The sequence below is a fragment of the Choloepus didactylus genome, chromosome 8 (assembly GCF_015220235.1).
Source record: "Choloepus didactylus isolate mChoDid1 chromosome 8, mChoDid1.pri, whole genome shotgun sequence".
Lineage (NCBI taxonomy): Eukaryota > Metazoa > Chordata > Mammalia > Pilosa > Megalonychidae > Choloepus > Choloepus didactylus.
In genome coordinates this window covers 47,010,236-47,026,233 of record NC_051314.1, presented here as the reverse complement: position 1 = coordinate 47,026,233, position 15,998 = coordinate 47,010,236, and the positions used below count along the sequence as shown (strand labels likewise).

Sequence of the window (15,998 nt, the reverse complement as noted above, 5' to 3'; positions counted from 1 at the left end):
TACATTCCATTAACACTTCCTCTGTAGACAATTTTATTTTGAAAAAAATCAAAGATTAGCTAAAACTATTTGGTTCTACAATACTAATAGTTAGGCATCAATACTCTTAGAGCTTTATTGTCAATACAAGTGTGCAAGGATTGCACAGATTTTTGAATCCAGCAAAAGAAAATGCAATAGACAACCTCTGGCATTGTAATGGCAATATTTGACAATGATTTAGCTCTGACTTCAGCTTTTTATGTGTATATAATCATATATCAACAACTAACAAAGCTTTTTTCAAAACCTAGCAGTAGGGCTCTGAAAATAAGATTAGGATTACTTCATTTTCTCCTCTCCTATTAGCCATTAACTATTCTTTCCTTGATTTATATTGTGAAATTGCTACTGGACACTGTGATGGTTGAGTTCATGTGTCAACTTGGCTAGGTGACCCAGCTGTCTGGTCAAGTGGGCACTGGCCTGACAATTGCTGTGAGGATATTTGAGGCTGGTTAATAAACCAACGGGCTGGTTTGTCGGATCATCAGTCAATTGACTGCAGCTGACTGATGACTCATCAAGGGGCGTGCTTCCACAGTGAGAGAATGCAATTGGCTGGATTTGGTCCGGGTGATCAGTTGGAGGCTTATAAGCCAGACGGTTAGAGAACCTTCACTTCTTCTTCAGCTGCTCAGTGAAGCATTTCCTGGGGAGCTCGTCGAAGTTGCCAGTTCGTTTCCTGAGGAGTTAGTCAAAGTTGTTGGTTTGTTTCCTGGGGAGCTTGTCAAAGTTGCCAGTTCGTTTCCTGAGGAGTTCGTCAAAGTTGTCGGTTCGTTTCCCGAGGAGTTCGTGGGACGTCTTCCTTGGAGTTGACAGCTTGTTGACGGCTCTGCAGAATTTGGACTCGTGCGTTCCCGCAGTTGCGTGAGTCACTTTTACAATTTGATAATCAGAGACATCTCTCATTGATTCTGTTTCCAAGGAGAACCCTAACTAATACAGACACTATTTTATTAATCAATAGTGAAATATGATACCATCACAACTGGACAGCCATGCTAAGCACATGCTCTGTGCCATGATTCATGGGCATCAGAAAAAAAAAATAGCCTTACATATGCTCTAACCATTTCACCTCTAAGACATTTTAGCCTCAACTTGTTGTTAGGAATATACTAATTTATGTATTCTTGAGTACTTGCTAAAGTTACCAGTGATTTTATCTTTCTTATGCATTTCTTTAAAGAATCAAGTGCAGTGCCTAGTCCAGGGTTGGAGGGTTTTGAATGTGTAGACTAATGTAATTTTTAAGAGTGTTAATACATTTGGCCTTATACTAGCATGTTGGAGATTATTTTCTACATATCTATTTAAATAGAGTTTACATTATTCACAGATGAGAAAATACATTTGAGACAGTGTTTTGCTTAAGAGATTAAAGGCAGTTATATCTCTCTGATATATTAAGGTTTAGATTTGGTGAACATGTGTAAAAGCACATGAAACCACTGTAATAACAAATGGGCAGATGCTAGAAAATCCACACACTTTTGTTAGAGGCCAAGATGAATTGAAGTGGACCATTTTAAAATTTAGAACACTTTAAGGTTAGGTCTGATGTTTGAACTTGTATATATGTGACTATCAATGGCATCTATTAAAGGTAGTAATTTTGTCCTTTATTCTTCTATTTATGTGTCTGGTAACAATTTTTCCTGAACTTTTTATCATTTCTAAAAATACATCTTGAGTCTCAAAATACATGAAAGCAAATTTCCAGCCTGTTCTTTGCTTGAGCATTTTTGCAATGCTGTTATGATCCTAAAAATAATATTTATGTTTAATGTATCCTGCTTTGAGATTTGTACAAGAGGTTTTATAGCTTTGTGAGTTAGCATATATGATTATATAAATGTAAAAAGCTGAAACCAATGCTAAATAAATGTCAGTGTGGTTGTGAAGAAAAATGTAATCATTTATATTGGCTACCAAGTCTAAACATTGTAGAAATATGGTAAAATCTTTAAGCATGGCTTCTGATAAAGAAGATGGATTTTGAAGTGACAAATCCTGCTTAGGGTCAAAAAAGGCCCTAACTAACTTTCCCAGATTTGTGAAGCTTTGGGGATCTCAAGATATCAACTTATAAATGTAGGGAAAATTGAATTCAAACTAATGCTGAAAAATAATGCTACGCTTTCTTATATTTTTCAAAGAATAGAGTGCATTGCAGGGTCTTATGAAGCTACATATTTCCATTTTTAGCACCATCCTGGTTATTTCTCATTCTCTCATCTGTGTACATTCCTTTTGATGGTGAAAGGGTTCCCTGTTCAATCCTTGATTCTTGATCAAAAGGAGAAAATAGAACTCATTGCTGTCCCTACAGAAGTTGGCGGGGGGGGGGCATAAATATTGTTTAAATTACAGATTAACCTGTCTTATTCCATTCTTTTTTCCCCGTTAAAAAATTTTTTCTTTTGTTGTTGTTCTGTTTCATCTTACTTATTTAAACTGCAGCAGTGTTTCTCAAACAGTAGTATTAGAGATATTTAGGGACAAACAGTTACTTGTTGTGGAAGGTAGTTTCACACATTATATGACGTTTAGCAGCATCAGTGGTCTTTACCACTAAATGTCAGTAGCCAGTTGTGACAATTAGAAGTGTCTCCAGACGTCGTCAACTGTTTCTCAGGGGGCAAAATAAACCCCAGTTCAGAAACAATGATTTACACAGTGGTTTGGGAAGTTTTGACTTGAAATATTAGAGAAAAACAAAAAGAGAATAAAAAGGGTATTTTACCGTGGAAGACATAATCCCCCCAAAAATAAATAAATCAGTATGACAGTTATCATATATATGACTTACATGTGTTCCAAACAAATAATTAGCACAGGTAACTATGTAAAGAACTACTTATAGGGACAATAAGACAGATACTTGAAATCCAGGTTTTCCTAGCCTGGCAACTCTGTTATGCTTTCTTTTACCTTACAAAAATGGAAACTTTTTTGGTTCATTTATAGTTTGCTGCTGCCTCCCTTAGTTACTTAAGATTTATTATAATTTTATAATATATGTGCAGTGTAGTATGGCATTTTAATAGGATATTGAAATACTAACATCAGGAAATTGATTCAACTTTACATCTTAAACTCAATTATTAGCTTTGAGGCATTTTATTCAGTAAAACAGTTTATACTCTATGTTAAGATTGTTGTAAACGATTAACAATTTAAAAGCATCTACATTCCTATGTTGACAATTACAGAGAATTAGCTACTTTCATGTATTGAAAGACATGAATTAATGAAACCATGCTTCCATAACAGGTCTCCTTTGCCTTTACAGCTGCAGTTTTAATTATAGCTTACATTCTTGTCACAATTATTCACTATTTTCTATTTTATATACTGAATGCCTTTTCTTGATGTCTCATCCATAAAGGCTCCAACCTACAAAAGACTGAATGCCAGGTTATTACACATTAAAGCTGAATTTATCCCTTAGATATTGTACCTTGACAGTTAACACTAGAAAGGGTTACATTAAATCAGACCACATGGATGTTTTCTAACATGGAGTTCTCTGCATGTATGACATTATTCAGATTTGGTTGTCTCGTTGCTTCCTGTGAGCAGTAATACAAAAAAAATTAAATGAGTTATACTATAATTTTAATATTGTATATTTCAGACTATCAATAAAGGCTTTAAAACAACATTTAAAGAAACTTTTAAGTTTAAGAAGGTGTGCTTCGATTAGAATGTCTTTTGGGTGACTCCTGGTTTAGGTCTCTTATTTTGGTACTGTCTTTTTTTGTTGTTGTTGTTTTGTTTTGTTTTGTTTTGCAATGTAACCGGTCATGCCATCATCCAAGATGTCTTCTTTGCTTCAGATATTATGCTGTTCCCTAATACCAAGAATCTGCACTTGTGAGCTTTCATTCATTTCCCCTGTCATCAATGCCTCTTTATTGATATTTCCATCATATATATTCAAGATTCAACGAGTTCTGTTAGGAGATTTTCCAGGTTACCTCACCTAACCCTCACATCAGCCTGAGATATAGTTAGTGCTACTTTCAACTTGAAAATGAGGAAACTGAGACAAAGTGTTTTGAGTCACTTGATCAAGTGCACACAGCCATTTCCTCTGTGCCTTTCAAGATTTGACTCTCCCATTGATAAACTCATCTCTGCTACTGACAGCTACTTACTAAAGGCCCACCATTCCCCTTTTGGTAGTCACATTTTAAGAGTCATTTAAAACACTTGACCTAGTTTTTGTTTAACCAAAAAGGTAGAAATATGGTGCTAACCTCAGATAAAACGGGAAGGGACTCTGGCTATGAGAGGTCAAAGGAAAATTATTTTAAATCACAGATTTAAAAAATAATGTTCTTTGGGTTTGGATAAAAGATATATTCATATAGTATAATGATAAAAGCAGTTTGACTCATAAAGGTGGTTGTAATGCTTTACAATTAGGTTCATGGAATTACAATTCAATTAGAATGGGGGGAACTTGCGAAGAAACCCAAAAATTGCTTGCGATGTTTGAGTTCTTGATAGGTCAGTTCAGCTATGATCTGTGGGGCATAATTAATAATTAAGGGTCCATTTTGTCCTTGACTTTCTTACCTGCAGAACTCAGCCCCTGGAGATACATGATAAAGTATGACTCGATATGAGAAATGCTATTTTAAACTAGAAATGAAGTAAGCCCTCTGCCTAGAAGGTAACTTGTCTAGGTTTATTATTCATATAGTAAAAAAAGGATTTTATTGAGAATACCATCACCACTGCCATCCCCAGAAAGTCTATTTAGTCTTTCTCTTTGAAATGAGTAAGGTATTGACACCCCTACAAAAGGAATGTAAGAGAAATGTCTATCCTACAAATTGTTAATTTTATGAAATTGAGGCAGGTATTTTGGTGATTTATAGTTTAAGAAATATTCATTACTAGGATTATAGAATTTATGATGTCACAATGACAGTTATGGAATTAGGAGTCTTGCTGAACAACAAATCCTGTTCCTCTTTAGCCAAAGAAAACCCAGTGGATGTGGATTAAAAAAAAGATTATCCAAGGGCCTAATAACCATAGAGGCAATTATATGATTACTTGGTGCCAAATAGGTTTCTTTTTTTAAGATTTCTGGATGGACTTTCGGATTGCTTTTCATCTAGATATATTATCAGCCTTAAGCACATATTACTGAAATGGAGAGTAGGACATTATTCAAGAGGAATACATATTATAAACAGATGTAAGACGAAAATGAAGGTTTGCTGGAAAGAGCACAAGTTGCCTGATTCCTATGCTTTCCTGTTAAGCTACTATAATTTACAGTATCTCTGAACTCCTTACAGAGGGTGTAAAATGAGAATAGCAAATTTCACTTTTCATTGTTTGTTAGCGTGTAAGGTAAATTCTAAAAACGGCCATGAAAATGTACCTCATAGGACAGCAGGCCTAAAACAACCAGGCAGTGAAATCCAGTGAATTATATTCTGGGGATGCATTTGATTATGAGGTACAAAATGTTATCAAATAATTCAAGAGCATCTGCAAAATGGCATTACAGTTCACATTCTAACTGATTTATTAGCAATTGTTCTCAGTCTGCAAATTGTTTTTGTCCTGTCAAAACAAAATGAGGTGCTACACTACTCAACTCTATTTCCTATAAAATACATTCAAAGAAATGCAGAACTGGGCATTGAGAAGTGGTGTGAAGTAGAGAACTATAGTCCAGATTTAGAAAACCAATTTTTTTGTGTGTTTGTGATAATGAGCAGATGATACACAGGCATTTTCAGACATATTGAAGAAGAGCTTATATTCCAATATCATATGAACCTGTGGATAAGTTACAGATAGTGAAATGGCTTATCAAGGCTCTATTTAAAGTACAAAACTGAAAAATATTAGTGAAACTAATAAAAACTTGCAAATTGCTACAATTCTCTCCTCCTGCCCCTCCCTCCCTGCCCTTCTATCCCCAGTTAACCTCTGATCTGCTTTCTGTGACTACTAGGTTAGTTACATTTTCCAGAATAAATGGAATCATGCAGTTTATATTCTCTTTTGAAAAAACATTTTGACTTAGGCAAGAGTGGGATATAAACAATGTGGTTATAAGTCTGTCTCTGGTGTCAAAAATAAGCTACCAATAGAAGGATCTGATTGGGAACAAGGACAAGATGTGGAGCTGTTACCTGGCTAAAAATTCCTACACCTCTTTGGAAAGGAAAAGTTAGAACTTAATATCAGAACATTGCTCATTGTTTTTACCTTGTTCACAAATATTAAGGATCATGTAGTTGATTCATAAATAGTTTTACTATTTGTAGTTCAGTTTTTCTAATGTGGGTTTAGAGGTCCTCAAACAATCCTTTTCTTATCTTTGTAAAATCCTAAATTAAAGAAACTTACACCTTGACCTTACATAACAAACAAATTCAATTGAAAATCTTATGGGATTTTAGAGGATGCCATAACAATTTTGGGGTGATAAGTACACAAAATAATGAGTACTTTCTGGGAAAGAAAGTACTGAAAACTGTAAGGTGATACCCACATATTATTTCCATTTAACCTCAAGTTAAGTTCTTCTGTGATCCAGTGAGTGATATGGAGAATTCATTGCTTTGTTTCATTTTTGTTCTGTGGAATATATATTTGCAGATTTAGTAGACAGAACATGGTTTTACTACAAATTTTGTAAACTCTCATTATTTCCTTTTTAAATAATTTTCCCTCATATTTTAAAATAGATTTTTGTAATTTATAATAGTAACCACAAATACTTTCCTACTGGGGGAATGGCTTTTTGAAAAAGTTAACCAGAATTTAAGTAAAAAAGTGTTTGCTGTTTGACCCATTTTTTTTAACTTCAAATTTTAAGAAACATACATAAAATTATGATCTTTAGGCAAGATTTATGGTTGTCTTGTTGAAATCCTGCAACTTGCTATTTAAAGATAAATTGTTTAATACCTATCTGATTAAATAACAAAAAATTATCTAAAATTTGGAACAAAGTCCTTTATAATGTATGCTAAATATTCTTATTTTCAACAGAAAATATAATCCTAAATGGGCAAATATGATACTTTCCTTTATGCCTTGTCATGAGTATTTTACATGTTGTCACCTGATGCACAATTTCTTAGATGTCATCCTTTTATTATAAGCACTGGGTTTTATAATTCCTTATATTAGTTTTATACATCATATATGCAAATATAAATATATGTATATATAGCTTTTAAATTAAACTGAAATATCCAGTAAATGTAAGCCTATTTTTAAGTGTTAAAAGTTCATTTCTTAAACCTTATATTGTTTGCTTTATAACCTTACTGTTTTGGGCCCTGTTAACAGAATGATTGCCAATCATTAAGATACTGACAAGTAAAAGCAATCACTGATCAGGATAGTCTACAAAACTTTAGAAACCTGCATAAAGAAATGAAATGAAATGATATGTACTCAACAACCCCATGAATTGTAGCTGCATATTTCAGTAAACAGTGCCATCACTTTGTGATAGATTTCATAGATTTCCTGATAAAGACATTTTGGTCTTAAAAATAACACCGATTCCATAGTCCATCTCTTTTTACAATTTAACAAACATCTGTCTCTGTGTGATGAGTTCTTATATACTCTTCCAGGTTCAAGGGATATAGTTGTGAGCAAGTCAAACAAGCTCCTTGCTTTTAATCAGGTGTCATTAGGACTCGAGTTAAGAGCTAATGTAAACTATGGACTGTAGTTAATAGTACTATTTTAATATTCTTTTATTAATTGTAACAAAGGTACCACATAATTCAAAGTTACCACCCATAAGGGTTGTATGGGAACACTATTTTTTTACATGACATTTCTGTAAACCTACAACTTCTCTAAAAAATTTTTAAAAGCTAAGTGAAGGAAACCAGACACAAAATACTACATATTGTATGATTCCATTTATATAAAATGTAATATATAAATAAGTGTATAGCGACAAATAGATTAGTGGTTAGGTAGGCTGGGGAAGGAATGACTGCTAAGGAGTATGGAGTACTTTTTGGAGTAATGAAATGTTTTAAAATTGATAGTGATGGTGAATGCACACTCTGAATATACTAAAAGCCATTGTTAGTACACTTTGGATGGAATGTATGATATGTGAATATATATATCAATAAAACTGCTTTTAAAAAAATACAAAGTGATCATTGACATTCAGCAATAACTTTCTGTAGCAGCAGAAATATGTGCACATTGATTTGGGAAATTTACTAACAGAATCATTTGTATTCACTAGACATTTTTTTCAGGTTGCTATTATTTTTTCAGGATTTTTTAAAATTTATTTTTATTAGAGAAGTTCTAAGTTTACAGAAAAATCATGCAGAAAATACAGTGTTGCTACAGCCACCCCCAAAAGTTTTCCCTATTAATAACACTTTGCGTTTATGTCATACATTTTTTACAATTGAAGAAACAATATAATAATACTATTAGTTATAGTTCATAGTTTACAATAGGCTTTACTGTTTGTGTTGTACAGTTCTATGATATTTTAAAATTTCATGCTAATAACTTATGTACAATCTAAAATTTCCCCTTTAAATGTATTCTAATATATAATTCAGTGGAGTTAATTACAGTCACAGTGTTGTACTACCACCACTCATTACCAAATCTAAATAACCCCTTTAGCTGATAAAGTTATAAACCAGCCTCTCCTTGCTAAGGACAGAGGATTGTGCTTTGCTAGTAAATAGAGCTGGGTGGAGAATTTGTTGGTGACTGCCCTTTTATTCTACCTCCTCAATCCTGCGCCCTTCCCAAGGGTAGAGCCACTCTTTGCTTGGGACAGCTGTCAGGAGAACTGCTTGCTTGCACATAAGGCACTGCACTTTTCAAAACTCTGCATGGATATCTTACACTGACTGACCTTCTGCCTGTTCTGGGCAAACCTATTCATCCATTTCTTACAAGATGTGGTTACTTATTCATTGTCATGTACATTAGAAAATTGACTGAATTATTTCCAGACTACCCCATAGGCTTGAATGTGTGATTTGTACATGATAGTTTATAATGGATGATTGCTTGTTAAATCTAATTCTTACTAAATACTTTTATGAATATGAAAGCTGATAATTTTATTTTCAAGTTTCTATCTGACAAAATTAGAAATTGAACTTAGAATTAACATATGCTTCCCCTTAAAGTTCTCATCTGTGAGTTTAGATTACATAAAATACTAGAGAATTCTGGAACCATCTTTTAGGAATGTGCTACAAAATGCACATATACCTTTCATAGCTTTTGATACATAGTAGATACTTGCTATATATTTATTAAGTGAAGGAGTGAACTCAACTTCAGAGAATTCTGTTTACTTTTGTAATTTGTTTTGTTGATACTAATTCACATAGAATGACATAGGTAGATTAGTCCTTGGATAATAAAATAAATAATTTATGTTTTATCTTAATATTTGTATGCCTATAATACATAATGACATAATTAAAAATTCTGAATTGTTTCTTGTCTTCTAAACCTGACGCTGGTTTTCTTAATGGCAGTACTACTGACCATTAATTTTTTAATATTTTTATTAGAGGAGTTGTAGGTTTACAGAAAAGTCATGCATGAAATATGGCGTTCTCATATCACCATATTGTTAACAACTGCATTAATGGGGTACATGTATTAAAATTCATGAAAGTACATCATTGTAATTGCTCTATTAACAATAGTCCATCACTTACAATAGTTTCTCTGTTGTATAGTCCTTTTCTAAAAATTTTTATTCTAGCTATATATATATATATATATATATATATATATATATATATATATACACACACAATGTAAAATTTCCCCTTTTAACCACGTTCAAGTATATAATTCAGTGCTGTTAATTACATTCACAATGTTGTGCTATAATCATCACCATTCATTACCTAAACTTTATTTGAGGTACTCTTAAGGTACTATTGACATTTTGACTCAGATAATTCTTTGTTGTGCAGGGCTGTCCTATGCACTATAAGATATTTAGAGAACCCCTGGTCTCTACTCAGTAGATGCTAACAACCCCTCCCCCTCTCCCCCAGCACAACCAAAATTGTCTCCAGATGTTTCTGAACGTCCCTTTGGGGGGCAAATGAGCCCCAGTTGAGAATCACCACTTACAGAGTTTATTGAAATGGCATGGCATGCTAGAACACTAGCATTTTAGTTTGTATACCAGAATATAAGACTCAGTTTTGGTACTTACTAACTGTGACTTTTAGTTTGTGCCTTTATTCCCTGGGATTCTGTTTCTTCTTTTGCAAATCAAGTACCATCTTTTTCCTCTGCTTAAAACCATTCTCATTCTATTTAGAATCAAATGCCAATTCCCTACATGGCCTTTGAAGGAAAAGTACAGACTGTGATTAGAGAAAATAACCCAGGGAAACCACCTTGATTGGTCAAAAAGCTCTCAAAGGTGACATGTAAACTGAAATCTGAATAAATAAAAATTCAAAAGACCTGTGATGAGGAGGGCAAAAAGCATTCTGTGCAGAAGGAAAAAAGTACAAAATCTCTGAGGTCTTTCTCTTACAGTAAATCATACTTTTCTTTCAAGATAATTTTTGATAACTTGGAATTACATACAATATTGTTAAGAATGTTTTTCTCCGACTAAACTGATTTGGTCTGTTTATCACTATATGTCTACTTACAACTTGAAATTTTGGCATATTTTAGGATCCCACTAATTATTTGAATAAATGAATGAGAATGGTGCTAATTATTTCATAGACCTGATGTCAAAGTAGACACTGCATGTGAAAACCATATATTATATGTTGCCATACATAGCTTGTGGTTATTACCAATTTTATTTTCATGGTTATATTGATATTACACATATCTATCTAATATATATGGTGAAAAAACTAATTTCATAGGGTTTGGATTGGTATAACTTTGAGTTTAGGATTACAGAGAGAATCTGCAATACATAAAGAGTTCTGTATTCCCTGACCTTTCATATAACTTGTTTCTGGCCACATTCCTATTATATATTACTCTTGGTCTCTAAATGAATAATTCATCAAAATTTATGCTTATTACATGATTCTTGTTTTCTACAATAGGCATGCAATAGTTTCTTTAATTTTAAGGACTATGAACTCAATGATCGATAAGGAACATGAACTGAATCAGGTCCCAATTTTTTTTTTTTTAATTTTTATTGGGATTGTTCAGATACCATACAATTATCCAAAGATCCAAAGTGTACAACCAGTTGCCCCTGGTACCCTCATACAGCTGTGCATCCATCACCACACTTAATTTTTGTTCAATTTTTAGAACCTTTTCATTACTCCAGACAAGAAATAAAGTGAAAGATGGAAAAAAAAAAAAAAGAAAAGGAAACTCGAATCCTCCCATATCCCTAACCAACCCCCCTCAATTGTTAACTCGTAGTGTTGGTATACTACATTTGTTACTGTTTATGAAAGAATGTTGAAATACTACAAACTATAGTATATAGTTTGCAATAGGTATATATTTCTTCCCTATATGCCCTTCTATTATTAACTTCTAGTTGTATTGTCATACATTTGTTCTGGTTCATGGAAGAGTTTTCTAATATTTGTACAGTTAATCATGGACATTGCCCATCATAGGATTCAGTTTTATACATTCCCATCTTTTGACCTCCAACTTTCCTTCTGGTGACATACATGACTCTAAGCTTCCCCTTTCCACCTCATTCACATGCCATTTGGCACTGTTAGTTATTCTCACATCTTGCAACTGACACCTCTGTTCATTTCCAAACATTTAAGTTCATCCTAGTTGAACATTCTGCTCATACTAAGCAACGACTCCCCATTCTTAAGCCTCGTCCTATATCTTGGTACCTTATATTTCATGTCTATGAGTTTACATATTATAATTAGTTCTATCAGTGAGACCCTGCAATATTTGTCCTTATGTGTCTGGCTTCTTTCATTCCGTATATTGTCCTTGAGGTTTTGACATCGACCCATTTTTTTTTTTTAAGATGCTTTTGTTCACACACCATACATTTCATCCTAAGTAAACAATTGATGGTTCTCTGTATGATCACATATTTATGTGTTCACCACCTTCACCACTATGTATATAAGGGCATCTACATTGCTTCCACAAGGCAGGAGGGAGAGTCAAAGAAGGTAGAGAGGGGAAAGGAAAGAGGGAAAAAAAATGACAGCCAGGGAGTAGCAAAAGCAACAGCAACCCCAAATCAAAGTAGGGTAAAAAGTGAGACAACACCATCAATGTCAAGTGTCCAACACGCCTTCCCTATCCCGCCCTCCTATCTGCATTTACCTTGGTATATCGCCTTTGTTACATTAAAGGAAGCATAATACAATGATTCTGTTAGTTACAGTCTCTAGTTTACATTGATTGCATCCCTCCCCCAATGCCTCCCCATTTTTAACACCTTACAAGGTTGACATTTGCTTGTTCTCCCTCGTAGAAGAACATATTTGTACATTTTATCACAACTGTTGAACACTCTAGATTTCACCAAGTTACACAGTCCCAGTCTTTATCTTTCCTCCTTTCTTCTGGTGTCTCACATGCTCCCAATCTTCCTGTCTCAACAATATACATAGCTATCTTTGTTCAGTGTACTTACATTGCTGTGCTACCATCTCCGAAAATTGTGTTCCAAACCACACACTCCCATCTTCTATGACTCTGCAGTGTTCCCTTTAGTATTTCCTGTAGGGCGGGTGTCTTGTTCACAAAGTCTCTTATTGTCTGTTTGTCAGAAAATATTTTGAGCTCTCCCTCATATTTGAAGGACAGCTTTGCTGGATATAGGATTCTTGGTTGGTGGTTTTTCTCTTTCAGTATCTTAAATATATTACACCACTTCCTTCTTGCCTCTATGATTTCTGCTGAGAGATCTGCACATAGTCTTATTAAACTTCCTTTGTATGCGATGGATTGCTTTTCTCTTGCTTTCAGGATTCTCTCTTTGTCTTTGACATTTGATAATCTGATTATTAAGTGTCTTGGCGTAGGCCTATTCAGATCTCTTCTCTTTGGAGTATGCTGCACTTCTTGGATCTGTAATTTTATGTCTTTCAAAAGAGATGGGAAATTTTCATTGATTATTTCCTCTATTATTGCCTCTGCCCCTTTTCCCTTCTCTTCTCCTTCTGGGACACCAATGATATGTAGATTCTTGTACTTTGTTTCATCTTTAAGTTCCTGGAGACATTGTTCATATTTTTTCATTCTTTTCTCCATCTGCTCCTTTGTGTGTAGGCTTTCAGGTGTTTTGTTCTCCAGTTCTTGAGTGTTTTCTTCTGCCTCTTGAGATCTGCTGTTGTATGTTTCCAGTATATCTTTCATCTCTTGTATTGTGCTTTCATTTCCATATATTTTGGTTGTTTTTTTGAACTTTCAATTTCTGCCTTATATATGCCCAGTGTTTTCTTACAGCCTCTATCTCTTTTGTGAAATATTCTCTAAACTCTTTGAATTAACATTAGTTGTTAAAATTCCTGTATCTCAGTTGAAGTGTATGTTTGTTCCTTTGACTGGGCTTTAGCTTCGTTTTTCTTAGTGTAGGTTGTAGTTGTCTGTTGTCTAGGCATCTGACCTCCTAGGCCACCCCAATCAGGTTTTCCCAGATGACAACAGGCTCAGGTCAAAGAAAGAGGTAATATTTCAGTATCTGGTTTCCCTGATGGCTTTTCCTAGAGGATTGAGACACCTGTGCTTCTCTGCCAGGCAGATGCACCTGTCATTGCCTGTGTAAGAAGGTGTGGCCTGTGTTTCTCCTCCCCCAGGCTTTGGGGTCTGGTTCTGGAAAGACTGAAAGAGGGACAGTAGAGCTGGGCCCCTCCCTTTCCTCTTGGGAAGCTATGCCCTCTCCAGAGATGTCATTTGCATATCAGTAAGTTCTTTGTTTCTGTGACTCTGCTGATCGAAGTGTTTTGATTTTAAAATGTCTGAGGCTGTCTTTACTGCAAAGCCCTGAGGGCTGAGAACAGCTGAGGTTTTTTCCACAGAGAGAGAAAGGGAGAGAAAAACTCTCAGGTTCACCCATCAGCCAGAGATAACACCCGATCCTCTGGGCTCCCTATCCTGAGACAGATATGTCCCCCGACTCTCCCAAGGTCAGTTGTCACCAAAAGCCTCTGTCTGCTTATTGAGGATTCGCTGTCTGTATTGAGCAGTTAATATTAAAACCTCACTTGGAGCTGGGCTGAGAGAGTGCAATGCTTCCGTGAGGGAGGGGCTCTCGGCTCTTGGCTTTCAGCGTGGGTCAGCAGTTATACTTAGATTTTATGCTGTGATCTTGGGCATTCCTCCCAATTCAGGTTGGTGGATGATGAATGGACAGTCAAGTTTGCCTCTCTGCTGTTATTCCAGGTTATTTACTAGTTTTTTGGTCATTTATGAATTGTTCCAGGGGGGGACTAACAGTTTTCCACTCTTCTCTATGCCTCCATCTTAGCTCCTCCCTCCCCCCCAATTTGTTTTTAAAAAGCATGTTTTGTTAAAGAATTCCAGAGGCTTCACAAATGTTACTTTTATTCTGTATATTTAGAAAATTAACTATTATGAGCTATGTGGCATCTACTGCCCCATTGATCCTACTGAACTGCAAATGTAACTCTATGAAACCGTAATTTTTCATATTAGGTTGGTGTTGGCCATCTCTATTGATAAGGCCTGAGTGAAGTTTTATATTCACTCCAAATTCCTTGATTTTGCCAGCCTCTTTTCTCCTTGAGTTCATTACTGTTATGACCCTTTTTAGCTGCTGCTAATTTTGTGTAAGCCCTGGAATACAATGCTATGTCAGCTTGTAAGTCTTAATAATAGTAATTAATTTCCCTGAGGCTGTTTCTCTATATGGTGAGAAACAACAATTAGGTAATGTTTCTAAGCACTATCTTATGAAAAGAAAGATAAAACATGTCATCTAACCCATTTAATGACAAGAAAAAGTTATGCTTTTAATCACAATGATTATCTGACAACTCTGCTATATGGACACTGGCAAACTAAGGCTAATTTATCCTTGAATCTGGATAATGATTTCCTACTCTATACCCAGAAGTAACTAAGGGAATGGACTCTGATTACTGCATAGATATTCCAAATAAATTAACAAGTAGACTAAATGTCATGTTTCACAAATACTTTCACCAAATAATATACGTATTATTATTTTATCTCCTAGACCTAAGCAGAAATATCATGAGATACATTTTGTTAGTCAAAAATTAAACAATGAGAAATTCAAGATTATAGATCCCTATGGCCAGAAAAGCAGAATAAGAGGATATGATGCTTTCTGATGCTTGACCTCTTTAATCTTTAAGCTAAGTAAGTGCATGCTCTTCAGCAGAGGATTTAAATCTTCAAAGAGGACTGAGGTCTCTGTAGGAGAGAATAGAATTGCTATGATAACACTAAACTTAGAAACCACTTGAATACCCCATTAGTTTTCCTACAAGTTATCACTCCATAATCACTGCTCATCAAAGTACATTACAGGAAGCACTGGGAATCTCTTTAACTTGTAGGAAGTGGCAAAAAAAAAAAGTGTGTGTTTTTTTTATTTTTAAAGCTTTTCTGGAGAACTTGGAATCAGGGGTCCTTAATTTATCCATCTCCCCTCCCCAGCATTTTTCCTCTTTGTTTTCCCTTCCATTTCTCCAAACTTTATTTCTTTGTATCTTTTCACAAAATGAGTTCTCATAGCTTGTTGCCTCCTAGTTCCACATTACAACTTGGATGTGAGTTTGACTGTGTCTCACTAAGTTCTACACTTACATGAGAAAAATCATCTGAGGACTGATTTATTTTCATGGTCACAAAAAGGCTTCCTTTTTGTGTGTGTGCCTAAAATTGTCTTCAACTCAACATCTTTTCTACTTCTACACTGGGAAAGTTTTATAAAAGTGATTCCAGAGTATTCA

The 15,998-nt window shown here is 34.7% G+C and overlaps 1 long non-coding RNA gene across 1 annotated transcript in view; it reads left to right on the top strand.

The window, feature by feature from the left end:
- Positions 1-871: 871 nt before the first annotated feature.
- Positions 872-15,998, top strand: part of LOC119542446 — a 30,508-nt gene continuing 15,381 nt past the window's right edge. The window contains exon 1 of the long non-coding RNA XR_005218476.1: positions 872-909. This is a non-coding gene — a long non-coding RNA (uncharacterized LOC119542446). The remainder of the gene's footprint in view (positions 910-15,998) is intronic.